This window comes from Cucurbita maxima, unplaced genomic scaffold (assembly GCF_002738345.1).
Source record: "Cucurbita maxima cultivar Rimu unplaced genomic scaffold, Cmax_1.0 Cma_Scf00007, whole genome shotgun sequence".
In the NCBI taxonomy this organism is placed as follows: domain Eukaryota; kingdom Viridiplantae; phylum Streptophyta; class Magnoliopsida; order Cucurbitales; family Cucurbitaceae; genus Cucurbita; species Cucurbita maxima.
Genome location: NW_019272023.1, coordinates 5,774,042 through 5,785,150, shown reverse-complemented (window position 1 = coordinate 5,785,150; position 11,109 = coordinate 5,774,042). Strand labels below are relative to the sequence as shown.

The window sequence follows — 11,109 nt, the reverse complement described above, 5'->3', positions numbered from 1 at the left end:
GTTTGTCGTGCGCCTTGCCTGTGTGAGCAGCCGTCGTTGATTATCGCAAATTTTGAGTAGTCCGCGCTCGATGGAGATGAAACAGCCTGTCTCATCGAGTTGACCCAGGCTCACAAGGTTAGCCTTGAGCCTCGGGATGAAGTAGACGTCGGTGAGCTTGCGATGCTCGCCTCCCTTGCTGGCGAACAGGATGGTGCCGCGTCCTTCGATCTCTACGACGGATCCGTCGCCGAATTTCACCGTCCCGCGGATCCCCGAGTCGAGTTCGGAGAATGCAGATCTAGTCCCGGTCATATGGTTTGTTGCCCCTGTGTCTAGGATCCATCGCCGGTCCTTGTGTTGCTCGTCCCGCTCGCTGATCTGAGCGAACACTCGCTCCTCCTCCAGTTGAATTGGCTCCCCAGCTGGTGCCACCTTCGCTACGCCCAGCTGGAGCTCTTTCTCGAGTTCAACATCGTTGTTGATTACCTCCATTTCCGTGGATTTGGAATCGACAATGGGGACACATGCACTTACCATGAAGAGAGCTGGCTCGTCCTCCTCGGATTGAGCCACATGGGCCTTTTCGACCTTCTCCTTGTTCCTAAGCTCCTAAGCTTGCTCCAGCAATTCCTGCTTAGGTGTCCTCTCTTCCCACAGTTCGAGCAGATTGGCCTGCCATTGGTCGACTCATTCTTTTGATTCCCATCTTTCCCGCGCATGCGCCCGTGGGAGATCCATGGCTTCTTACCGTCTTTGCGGCTGGAGGAGGACCCGTTGCTCTGGCCGGTGTTGTCACGGAGCTTTAGACGTGCAAGCCATTCCTCCTCTGTGAGGAGTAGACGACCCCCCTTGTCGACAGCTGAAATGGTATTTTTCTTCCGCTGCTCGACGTTACGCAGTCTTCCGGTCACCTCTTCTACCGTTAGGTCGTTCACGTCAAGCAATGTCGCAGTCTTCCGGTCACCTCTTCTACCGTTAGGTCGTTCACGTCAAGCAATGTCGCAGAAAAATCATCGACGGATTCACCGTCCTTAAAGTGGATCTCCGAGAGCTCCTTCCGCAACTGCTCGATGTTGGATTCCCGCACTCGCTGTACACCGACCCGACAGGATTTGATTCCCTCCCAGGCCGATTGCGCGGTGCGCTTGGTGGAGAGAGATGCCAGCATCTCTGGGGGCACAGATCGTAAATATGGCGGCGGCAAACGCCAACCGATCCTCACGGTACTCAATCGTTTCTCCTTCCTCTGGCTCAACAGCATGCCATAACCCTTGCGCCTGTAGGTTGACGCGCATCAACAAGATCCATTCGTTATAATTGGACTTTGTCAATATTGGATACTGAACGACGGTGATGGAGATGTCGGCACATGACGACGACGTGGAGGAGTGAGTGAGCCTGCCCGAGATGGGCCCCACGATGTGTGTGTTTTTACACTTTGCATTTTCTTCTACTCGAACCTGAGACCTTTGTGATGTTAGGTCAAAGCTCTAACCACTCGAGCTATCCAACTTGTTTGTTGATAGGTTGGCTCCTCTACAATGATATACACCGATCTTCAGAACAAATCTCCTATTTAAAGTAAAAAAGAATTCTAAAATTGGCTGGAGAGTGGCCAACTAAATCTGTGCCACTCCCTTCTAAAACTCTGGTGATCCATTCGACGTGATTTGTCAAATGGTCAAACTCACGATTTTCTGAAATCGTGTGAATAAGAAAAACGGTAAAACTCAGGTTTTATCTAACAGACAACAGGGCTAATTCACTTCCATGAAAGCTATTGGATCCTATATGATGTCTTCTCGACTTTGTGGATAACTTTGATGGTCTATAGTATTTTCGCACCAATCTTTGATTTGGGTTGTTTGACCTTAGAATTGATCTTACCTCAATTTTATCAAAACTCTCTCTCCGCCTTGAAATTTTTGTGACCGACACTTCTAACCGGTCTTTCTCTTCATCCGTCTGGATGTTACTTCTGCGTGAACATGTGTTGTTTCAGAGGTATGTCTATGTCCCTCTCCTTCGTCGACGACATTGGCTTGGTGTTTCTCCCCAACCTTTGGGTGATCATTAGTGTTAGAAAAGGTATAAATACCTAATCTTTTTCCCGTAAACTCATAGCAAAAAACAGAGAGCAAAGAAATACAGTGCAATTGAAAAGGTTTTTCTGTTTATAAAATCAGTGTTCTTTTTCTCCTTGTCTCTCCTCTCTCTCGACATCTCCTTTACAAGTACGCGAGTAGTACTTTCACAAAGAGGTATCAGAGCGTTCTATCGTTAGTGAGTGTGAGATTGCTTCGCAAATTAATGAGTGTTATTTTAACAAATTGGTATCAGAGCCGATGGCGAATATGATTGATCAAATGCCACTACTACGATTAATGAAAACGAACTACGAGAATCGGAGCATCCAAATGAAAGCTCTTCTCGGTTCTAAAGACGCATGGGAGATGGTCGAAAAAGGTTTCGAAGAACCAAAGGATACCAGAGGTTATATGATGGCACAAAACAAGACGTTAAAAGAATTACGATCAAAGGATAAGACTACATTATACATGATGTTCCGAGCCGTTGACGAGTCAGGCTTTGAGAAGATTGCCAGGGCAACTACTTCAAAAGAAGCGTGGGACACTTTAGAAAATGTATTCAACGGAACCGACCGAGTCAAGCAAGTGCGTCTCCAAACTCTTTGTGGCGAGTTGGAGAGCATGAAGATGAAGGAGTCAGAAAATGTATCTGACTACATTATGTGGGTACAGACTCTGGTAAACCAACTAAATCGAAATGGAGAAATGTTACCCGAGATGTGGGTTGTGGAGAAGATCTTGAGGTCATTAACCAACAACTTTGAGAATGTTGTATGTGCGATAGAAGAGTCAAAGGACCTAGCGACGTTCACGGTCGATGAGCTCATTGGTTCTCTCGAGGCACATGAGCAACGTAAGAAGAAGAAGGAGGAGACACTCGATCAAGCACTTCAAACCAAGACATCAATAAAAGATTTAAAGGAACTCTACTCTCAAAATGTTCAAGTAGAGGTCGTGGAAGTCGCGGAAATGGTCAAGGTGGTCAAAGTAGCAGTTATGAAGAACATTATAAAAAGAAGAGATAGTCGAGCCAAGAAAATTGGTGTTGAAGAGGATGCAGTCAAGAATATTATTCCAACATCCAGTGCTATAAATGTCAAAAATATGGTCACTATGCGAATAATGGTAACTCCGACAAATGTTACAATTGTGGTAGAATGGATCATTTTGCAAGAAATTGTCGAGGCGAGGAAAAGGTGGAAGAAATGGTCAACCTAGTTGTGGATGACGCAACAAAAGAAGACATTCTCTTGATGGCCCAAAATGAAGAGCTAAAAACAAAAGAAGACTGTGGCATGAAAGACGATGTCGGTAGTCGTGAGGCGATGGAAACTGTTGAAAATGAGGTGATATGCAGCGGATTTGGCGAAATCACGATATCGGAGATGAGAAAATCGATGAAGGATGAACAACCGGATAACAGAGAGCTTCAGCTCAAAGAGAGAGAGATCCAATGGTGAGAAAGACAATTTGAAGAAGAAATAAGAAAGAGGATGAGAATGGAAGAAAAAATGGAAGAAGAAAAGAAAGATTTAGAAATGAAGATTGAAAGGTTAGAGAAGAAAGTGGATGAGCTGAGTGAGAGTTCTTTCTATCTCAAACAGGAGAAGGAAGAGAATGGGAAGGTAATCCCTAAGCTTGTGAAGAAAATTGAAGAAGGTGTGGAGAAAGAGAATGACTCGTTAATGGAGATTGATGGGCTAATAGAAGAGCTAGTGAGGGGAGAGAAAGATATAGAGATACTAACTCAACAGAGAGACTCACTCGACGTGAACTTGAATCGGGTTCAACAAGAGGCAATGAATTTACGACACACGATTGAGATAATCACTCGTGATAAAGCCAAAATGGAGGAGGCAACAATGGAAGTGGAAAATGTCATTGTTGACTTGCGAAGGGAATTGAGTAAACCGAAAGAAGCTATGACGTCGGAATCGAGTGTGCCTGAGAATGGGAGAAATGAGAAGTTGATGTCTCAAATGGGTTGTTCTCGAGAAAAGGACAAGCTTAGTTTGCTGCTCGAGGACAATGAGAGAAAATTGAAGAAACCCGATTGAGCTCAAGAAAACGAAAACGGCGCAGGTGGAATCGTTGAATATATCATTTAAGTTTATGGGGAAGTTTTGTTGGAATAAACTTCCTTATCTCTCTTCTCTCGACATCTCCTTCACAAGAACACGAGTAGTACTTTCACAAAGCGGTATCGGAGCGTTCTATCGTTTGTGTGTTGAGATTGCTTCACAAATTAGTGAGTGTTATTTTAATAGATATAACATCAATCTCATTATTTCTCTGACTAGGTGGACATAAATATTTTCTCTAACTTCCTTGTCTCACATCGCGGTGTTTCTAAATCGATTGCAAGGCTTGTGTTGAGGTTGGCTAACTCGAGCTTCCCTCTTCAAATATGATAATGGCAGCGAGCGTAAGTTCATCATGGCCAAGATCCTTTCTCAACTATAGTGCCGACATCATTTTCATCCCTATTTGTTGGGAGGACTTGTATTCCTCTTCTCTACCTTTGAGTTTGTCGCTTCCCCACCTCTGAAAAAGTTTATTGTATTAGGGACGCCTTTGTGTCCCGTCAATAAATAAGCTAAGGAAAGAGATACTAACGGAAGCTTACAGCTAGTCATTTTCCATGCACCTAGGAGGTACTAAGATGTACCAAGATTTAAAACAACATTTTTTGTGGAGGAGAATGAACAGAGATGTGGCGGAGTTTTTGAGCACGTGTTTAGTTTGTCAACAAGTGAAACCTCCTAGACAAAAGACAGCTGGGATGTTGCAACCCCTTAATACCAGAGTGAAAGTGAGAAAACATAGCAATGGACTTCATAGTAGAACTATCAAGAACGCTGAAAGGTTATACAATGATCTGGGTAATTGTCGACTGGTTGACCAAGTTGGCACACTTCCTACCTGAGAAAACCACATATACAGTTGACAACTGGGCTCAGCTGTATGTGAAAGAGATAGTAAGATTACATGGAGTCCCTGTGTCGATAGTGTGGACCGAGACCCACGTTTTACGTCAGCATTTTGGCGCGAACTGCAAAAAACGCTAGGTACTCACCTCGGATTTAGTATTGTCTTCCAGCTCCAAACAGATGGACAAACAGAGCGCTTAAACCAAATTCTAGAGGCATGTTACATGCTTGCGTACTAGATTTTAAGGGAAGTTAGGATTCCAAACTCCACCTGATAGAATTCTCGTATAATAACAGCTTGCAAGCCACTATTGGAATAGCACCGTTTGAGGCCCTTTATGGGAAATGGTGTATGCCCCCGCTATGTTGGACGAGGTAAGCGAGAGAGAGTTAGTAGGACCTAAGTTGGTTCAAGTCACCAATGAAGTTGTCCAGAAAATTCGAGTGAGGATGTGTACCGCTCAAAGTAGGCACAAAAGCTGTTGGGTTTTATTAAAACTCATAGTTTGTAAACAAAAACATATTCTATTTTCAATAAAGTTATTATCGTTGTTTATTCAGTAAAAATTGTTATTGAATAAAGTGAACTTTACGATCATTAATCTAAATCCAATAAACTAAGAACACTCTGGCTATAGTATGATTACTTGAACTATTTGTAGAGACATAAGAGTTGATCGAGTTCAAGTATATAGTCAAAATGATCTATAGTATAAGGATAAAGTTGAGTACCTTATTCTGGGGACACTATGGATGCGGCTCACTTTTGTATATGATATAAACAATGTGATCACTAAAATTGTACATGTGGAGACATGTAAGTGGGGGCGTCCTATGCAATGAGTATTGCATAAGATCGGACCATGAAGAAAATCACTCTCACTTTATAATGTCGTTTATTGTTGAGACTGATTTTCTTTTCATTCGATGACCTAGGTAACTCGATCTTAATCCTGAGTTAACCATGAACTACTGTTTATTCGAAATTATCCTTAGATTTGCATGGGTGAGAGTGGCTCAAGTTCGCCGACTCAATAGGCCTCCCATTTCAGGGGTAAGACTGAGTAAATGGCTGGGGATGTGGGGTGCAAGATGGATTCACTCCTACCCACTTTTAGGGATAGAAGAAAGGTAGTTCGCTTAAGTACTGACTCCAGGTCTTGAACAAGGGGCCCACCCTCTCATTGGCCTGAGAGGGATCCGGTTTACTAGTTGGACCACAAACCAATTGTTCATTAGAGGATCAGTGAGACATAAGAAACAAGAAGTAACTTCAGGGGTAAAACGGTAAATTGACCTAGCTCTAGTTACAAACAACCTGTGAAGGATCGACTTACTAATCATGGTTATATCAAATGGACAGAAATATATCTATAGAGAGGGGAGTGCAACTACTAGGCTATAGTGGAATGTTCTAGTAGTTAACGAATGTTGGTTAACAAGGTTAATGAGTTTAACCGGTTAATCTTGGATCATTGGAGCTCATGATCTATAGGTCCATTAGGTCCCTCTACTAGCTCATATCGGACTAAACCATAGAATAGTGTGACGAGTGAGTTCGAAGTGTTCGAATTCAAATTAGGAAGAATGCGCTACATATATACAATATATTTAACCTCATTTTTTGTTTTATTTACGAATTAAACAAAAAGAAAGAATATGAGATATTTAAATAAGATTTAAATTGGTTAATCAAATATGTGTCGGAATTAATTGGGATTGGCATTTGAATTAATATTAAATATTAATTAAATAATTTAATTAATCATTTAATATTACTTTAATTTGAAATTAATAATTCAAATTGATTGTTGAATGAAAAGGAAGAAAGTCAAAATGTTGATTTCATTTAATGGAAAAATCCATGTTAGTGGAATTTTGAGGTGTCAAAATTTGGTTTAACCAAACTTACATGCTTGCCATATAATCCCAAACATTTGAGTGGAATTTTGAGTGTCAAAATTTGGTAATCTCAAATTTACATGAACATGCAAACATGACTCTATAAATAGAGTGATCATAGTACATGAAAAGTCTTCTTCTTAGTGAAAAACCTTGAGAAAAATCTCTCACAAACACTCTATTCAGATATACAAAATCCCTCCCAAATTTAAGTCACTCACCGGATTCTACAATCCCTTCTAAGGCCGGAGGATAGTGGAGAAGACACTAGCGGTGATTCGAAACCGGGAAAAAGGATTTTGAACTACAAAAGGTTAGTATTCAAACTCATTAAGTCTTAATACTTATGAACATGCTAGTTATTTACTATAATTGATGTTCTAAAAGTGCTTAAGATCTAAATTCCTTCCGCATGTGTTATATTAACACCTTCAAAAGCTACGTCAATGTAAGGCGCAGAAACTTTGAGTTCGAGATAGGGGATCTAGTATTCCTAAATGTGGCACCCATGAAATAACTCTTCAGGTTTGAACATAAGGGCAAGTTAAGTCCTAGATTTATTGGACCTTCCAAAATTCTCAAGGAAATTGCTCTAGTAGCATATAAGTTAGTCCTACCTCCTTCTCTCTCAAGAGTACAGATGTATTTCATGTGTCAATGTTAAGGAAATACATGACGGACCCTATCCATGTAATAAATTACGAACCACTCCAACTCAACAAAGATTTGCGTTACGAAGAAAAACCAATAAAAATCTTAGCTTGATAAGTGAAAGCGGTACGCAATAGAGACATTGCATACCTTAAGGTGTTGTGGCGGAACCACCACACCGAGGTGGCCACGTGGGAGCATGAGGACGAATTAAGAGAAAATACCCGAGTTAGTAAGTGGGGAGTACTTTGGCCAATGCCAACAACGTTCGGAGTAGCTCTCAAGGAACGAGAACGGGGAGTACTTCGGGCAATATCAACAAAGTAAGTGGTCTTACTATAGGATAGACAGTAACACGTGCATAAGGTAGTTGCATGTTTAAAGTTCTAGTCTTAGGTTAGAAAAGGAGGTTTGCATTTCATTTGTTATTGTTTTTGTTTTAATTTTACATTCCTAACGCTTTGAAACACGTAAGACCATGAGTGTTTTCTACCGTTTGAAGTGTTTTTGAATGTTTTTAAATTTTTCATTATTTATGATGAGCATTCAAGAGATGAGCATGAAATATTAGTAGCAACTATGAGAATCTATAAATTTATGGTCGTTATAATTTGTGAGACCGGGACCTTTTAAGAGCTTAGATATCCATAAAACATAAGCATGAACTTCCTTCCTAGAGCACTCATGGCAATTAACTAGGTGATGGAGGTAATTAAGAAGTTAGAAGTAGGCTAGATTTTGTATTAAAACTCAAGCGGTAGTTTTGAATAGTAGACCTCAGAAAATGCTAGTGTTAGGTGAAGGAGGGCCTGCGCCAAGAACATTGAATTTACATAATGAAAGAGTAAAGCAACAGTGAAGACCCAAAAAGAGGAATAAAAACAAAGCGTCGGTGATGGGTGGAGACAATATAAGATCATTACAAAGTGGGCGCCATTTGCAGAGCTTCCCTTTGGCTGATTGTTCCTCGTTCAATCACTCCAAAAAGTGGTTTGAATTTATCCTCACCTTTGTCCACATCACAGCCCCAACACAATTACGAGGCGGGCTGTAAATCACTCAAAAAACCAGCAATTCAATCAGCTAGATTATATTATTGCTAAAAGCATGACCCACTTCGTTAAATTTTGTAGCTGCATGCATGGGTTGTGTTCTAACAAAGTCTTGAACATGCCCCACTTTTCTCCTCTTTTTTTTCCCATTCTCTTACCTCATATTCTATATAATTTCTGTCTTTTCATCTTTTTCTCTATCTATTGTCTAATCTTGTTTGACCTTACTGTCTCTTTCACTTTCTATGTTTTATTTCAAAATCTTTCATTCCAACACAGACTCACGGATCTCCCTTTCAACTTATTAACACTAACCAAACATTATATAAAAACATCTAGAACCTATACACATATCCATATAAGAACTATCAAGCTATATATATATATATGGGTATAATTTTGAAATGATACTATATAACTTAATCAACCATCCATCATGGGTTCGAAATTAAGTCAAGTACATCATGCACATGCATGGACTTCTTATAATTTTTTTTTTTTTTTTTTTGTTAAGTTACATTAATAATACATTGTTAGAATATTACCTTCCAATTTATTAATTCCATCCATTTAACTTTAGCCATTTTTATTAAGTTGAATTTGGTATTAAATTATTTATGAGATGATTTTATTTGGGCCGAATGGGTTAGCCCAAGTAGCGGAAAAAATCGGCAAGAAATTCAAAAACTTCAAATTCTACACATATTAGTAAATTAAAATTAAATAAAAAATTAATTAGTTAAGATTGTTTTAATAATTTGATTTAATAAAAATTAAACTAACAAACAATACTTATACTTACTTATCTAAAGTTAACTGTAATTAAGAGAACTGAAAAAGAAGTTTTATTTATGTACATTTTATCTCTTAATTTATTTTATTTTGAATAGACTCAATTATTTTATTATAATAAAGCAATAATAATTTATTTTAACAAAAAATTATTAAATAAATAAATTACTTAAATACTAAAAACATTTAAAATTAAATAACGTAACAAAATTATTATAACCACTTTCCTTGCATCCTATTTTCCAACATTTCTATACTTTATTATTTTTATTAAATCCTTTTTGTATTAGGTAAAGAGTACATTAAATTAATATATATATCAATTTAAAATTTGAGTTCGTCGTCAACCAATTTTCTATTATTTTTTAATACAAATTTAAAGCGACAATGTATTTTTACTGACAAATACCTTTTTTATTTTCTAAAAGAAGATATTATGAGTCAGCCCTCTCTCTCTCTCTATCTACCTCTAGATCTCAACCCGGCGAGCCTCAGCGGCAATGCATCCAGCCCCGATCCGATCTAACCAACCCATGACCACGCGCGGTCCGTTTCCCTCTCTCTCGCGTCCAGCCCACATCCAACTTTCCTCGCCCCAGACAGATCATCGCGCTTCAGCCTCGCCAACCTCCATCTGCTGTCTTCTGATTGGCCCAACGCTCGCATGACCTAAACAACTAGCCCATGACCCGCGCACAACCCGCTCCTTCATCTAAACCGCTTCTCTGCCCGTCGACGCGACCCACTCCCCTTCCAGCTTCAACTCGGCTCGACTCGGCTCCACTGGATCTTGACATATCCTCTCGGCTTAAATGTTTCAGTTTTGATAATGTTCTAATAGAAAGTTGTGGACTGCATGGACGCGGTTGACACTATAAACTTGGTTGAATGGCTAGTCATGGTATGTATGAACGTATAGAGATGAACAAACATAAACCTGAGATGCTAATAAAATAAAAATGTGAATCATGTCATGATACGGTAACATGATACTAACCATTTTAGTAGGAAAAGGAAAGTTATTCATGAAATAAATAAATAATAATATGTCATGAATAATCAATATGATACTAGTAGCATGATAATATTAATTATGCATGCACGTGACCTATATCATGATATTATTAATCATACTAATAGAAGGCTAGTCATAGAAGAAATGATTATATATGAATAGCCATGACACATTTTTATTTTACGACACATCATGTGTATGTATTATACATTATTATTTTACGGCATATCATGTAAATTTATGTACATTTACAACAATCGTATGAAATTGTTTATGAGTTGTGATGAACATGTATTAAGAATGAGAAATAGAATTGAAACCTCATCTATCCGTGTCCAAAGAAAATGAAATGTAGAAAATTTGGAAGGAGATTGCCGATAGGGTCCCTCGTAATGTTTTTAGAAAACTTGAGAATATGGTCACGGGAGGGTGGCAATTTAGTCCACTGGATTTGATGTAAAGTGAAGATGGGTAATTAATTTAAATATGATCATGATTTAATCATCCTTCTTTAGAATTTGAGACAGGCCTGTATATTGGACTACTCTTATGGGCCCAAATACCCCTATTACTGAACCATCCCTTTCAAAAGTTTGTTTTTATATACTTTTGTTACATTATTGATTAATTATTTTTTAATATTTTTTCGAGTGTTTGGTTAGATCACCAAAAAAAAAAAAAAAAAAAAAAATTTT

The 11,109-nt window shown here is 39.0% G+C and overlaps 1 protein-coding gene across 1 annotated transcript in view; it reads left to right on the top strand.

Annotated features, from left to right (window-relative positions):
- Positions 1-468: 468 nt before the first annotated feature.
- LOC111481535 (respiratory burst oxidase homolog protein D-like) overlaps positions 469-11,109 on the top strand; it is an 18,456-nt gene continuing 7,815 nt past the window's right edge. Inside the window, exon 1 of the mRNA XM_023127009.1 lies at positions 469-477. The gene's annotated coding sequence lies outside the window, so the exon portion shown is untranslated. The remainder of the gene's footprint in view (positions 478-11,109) is intronic.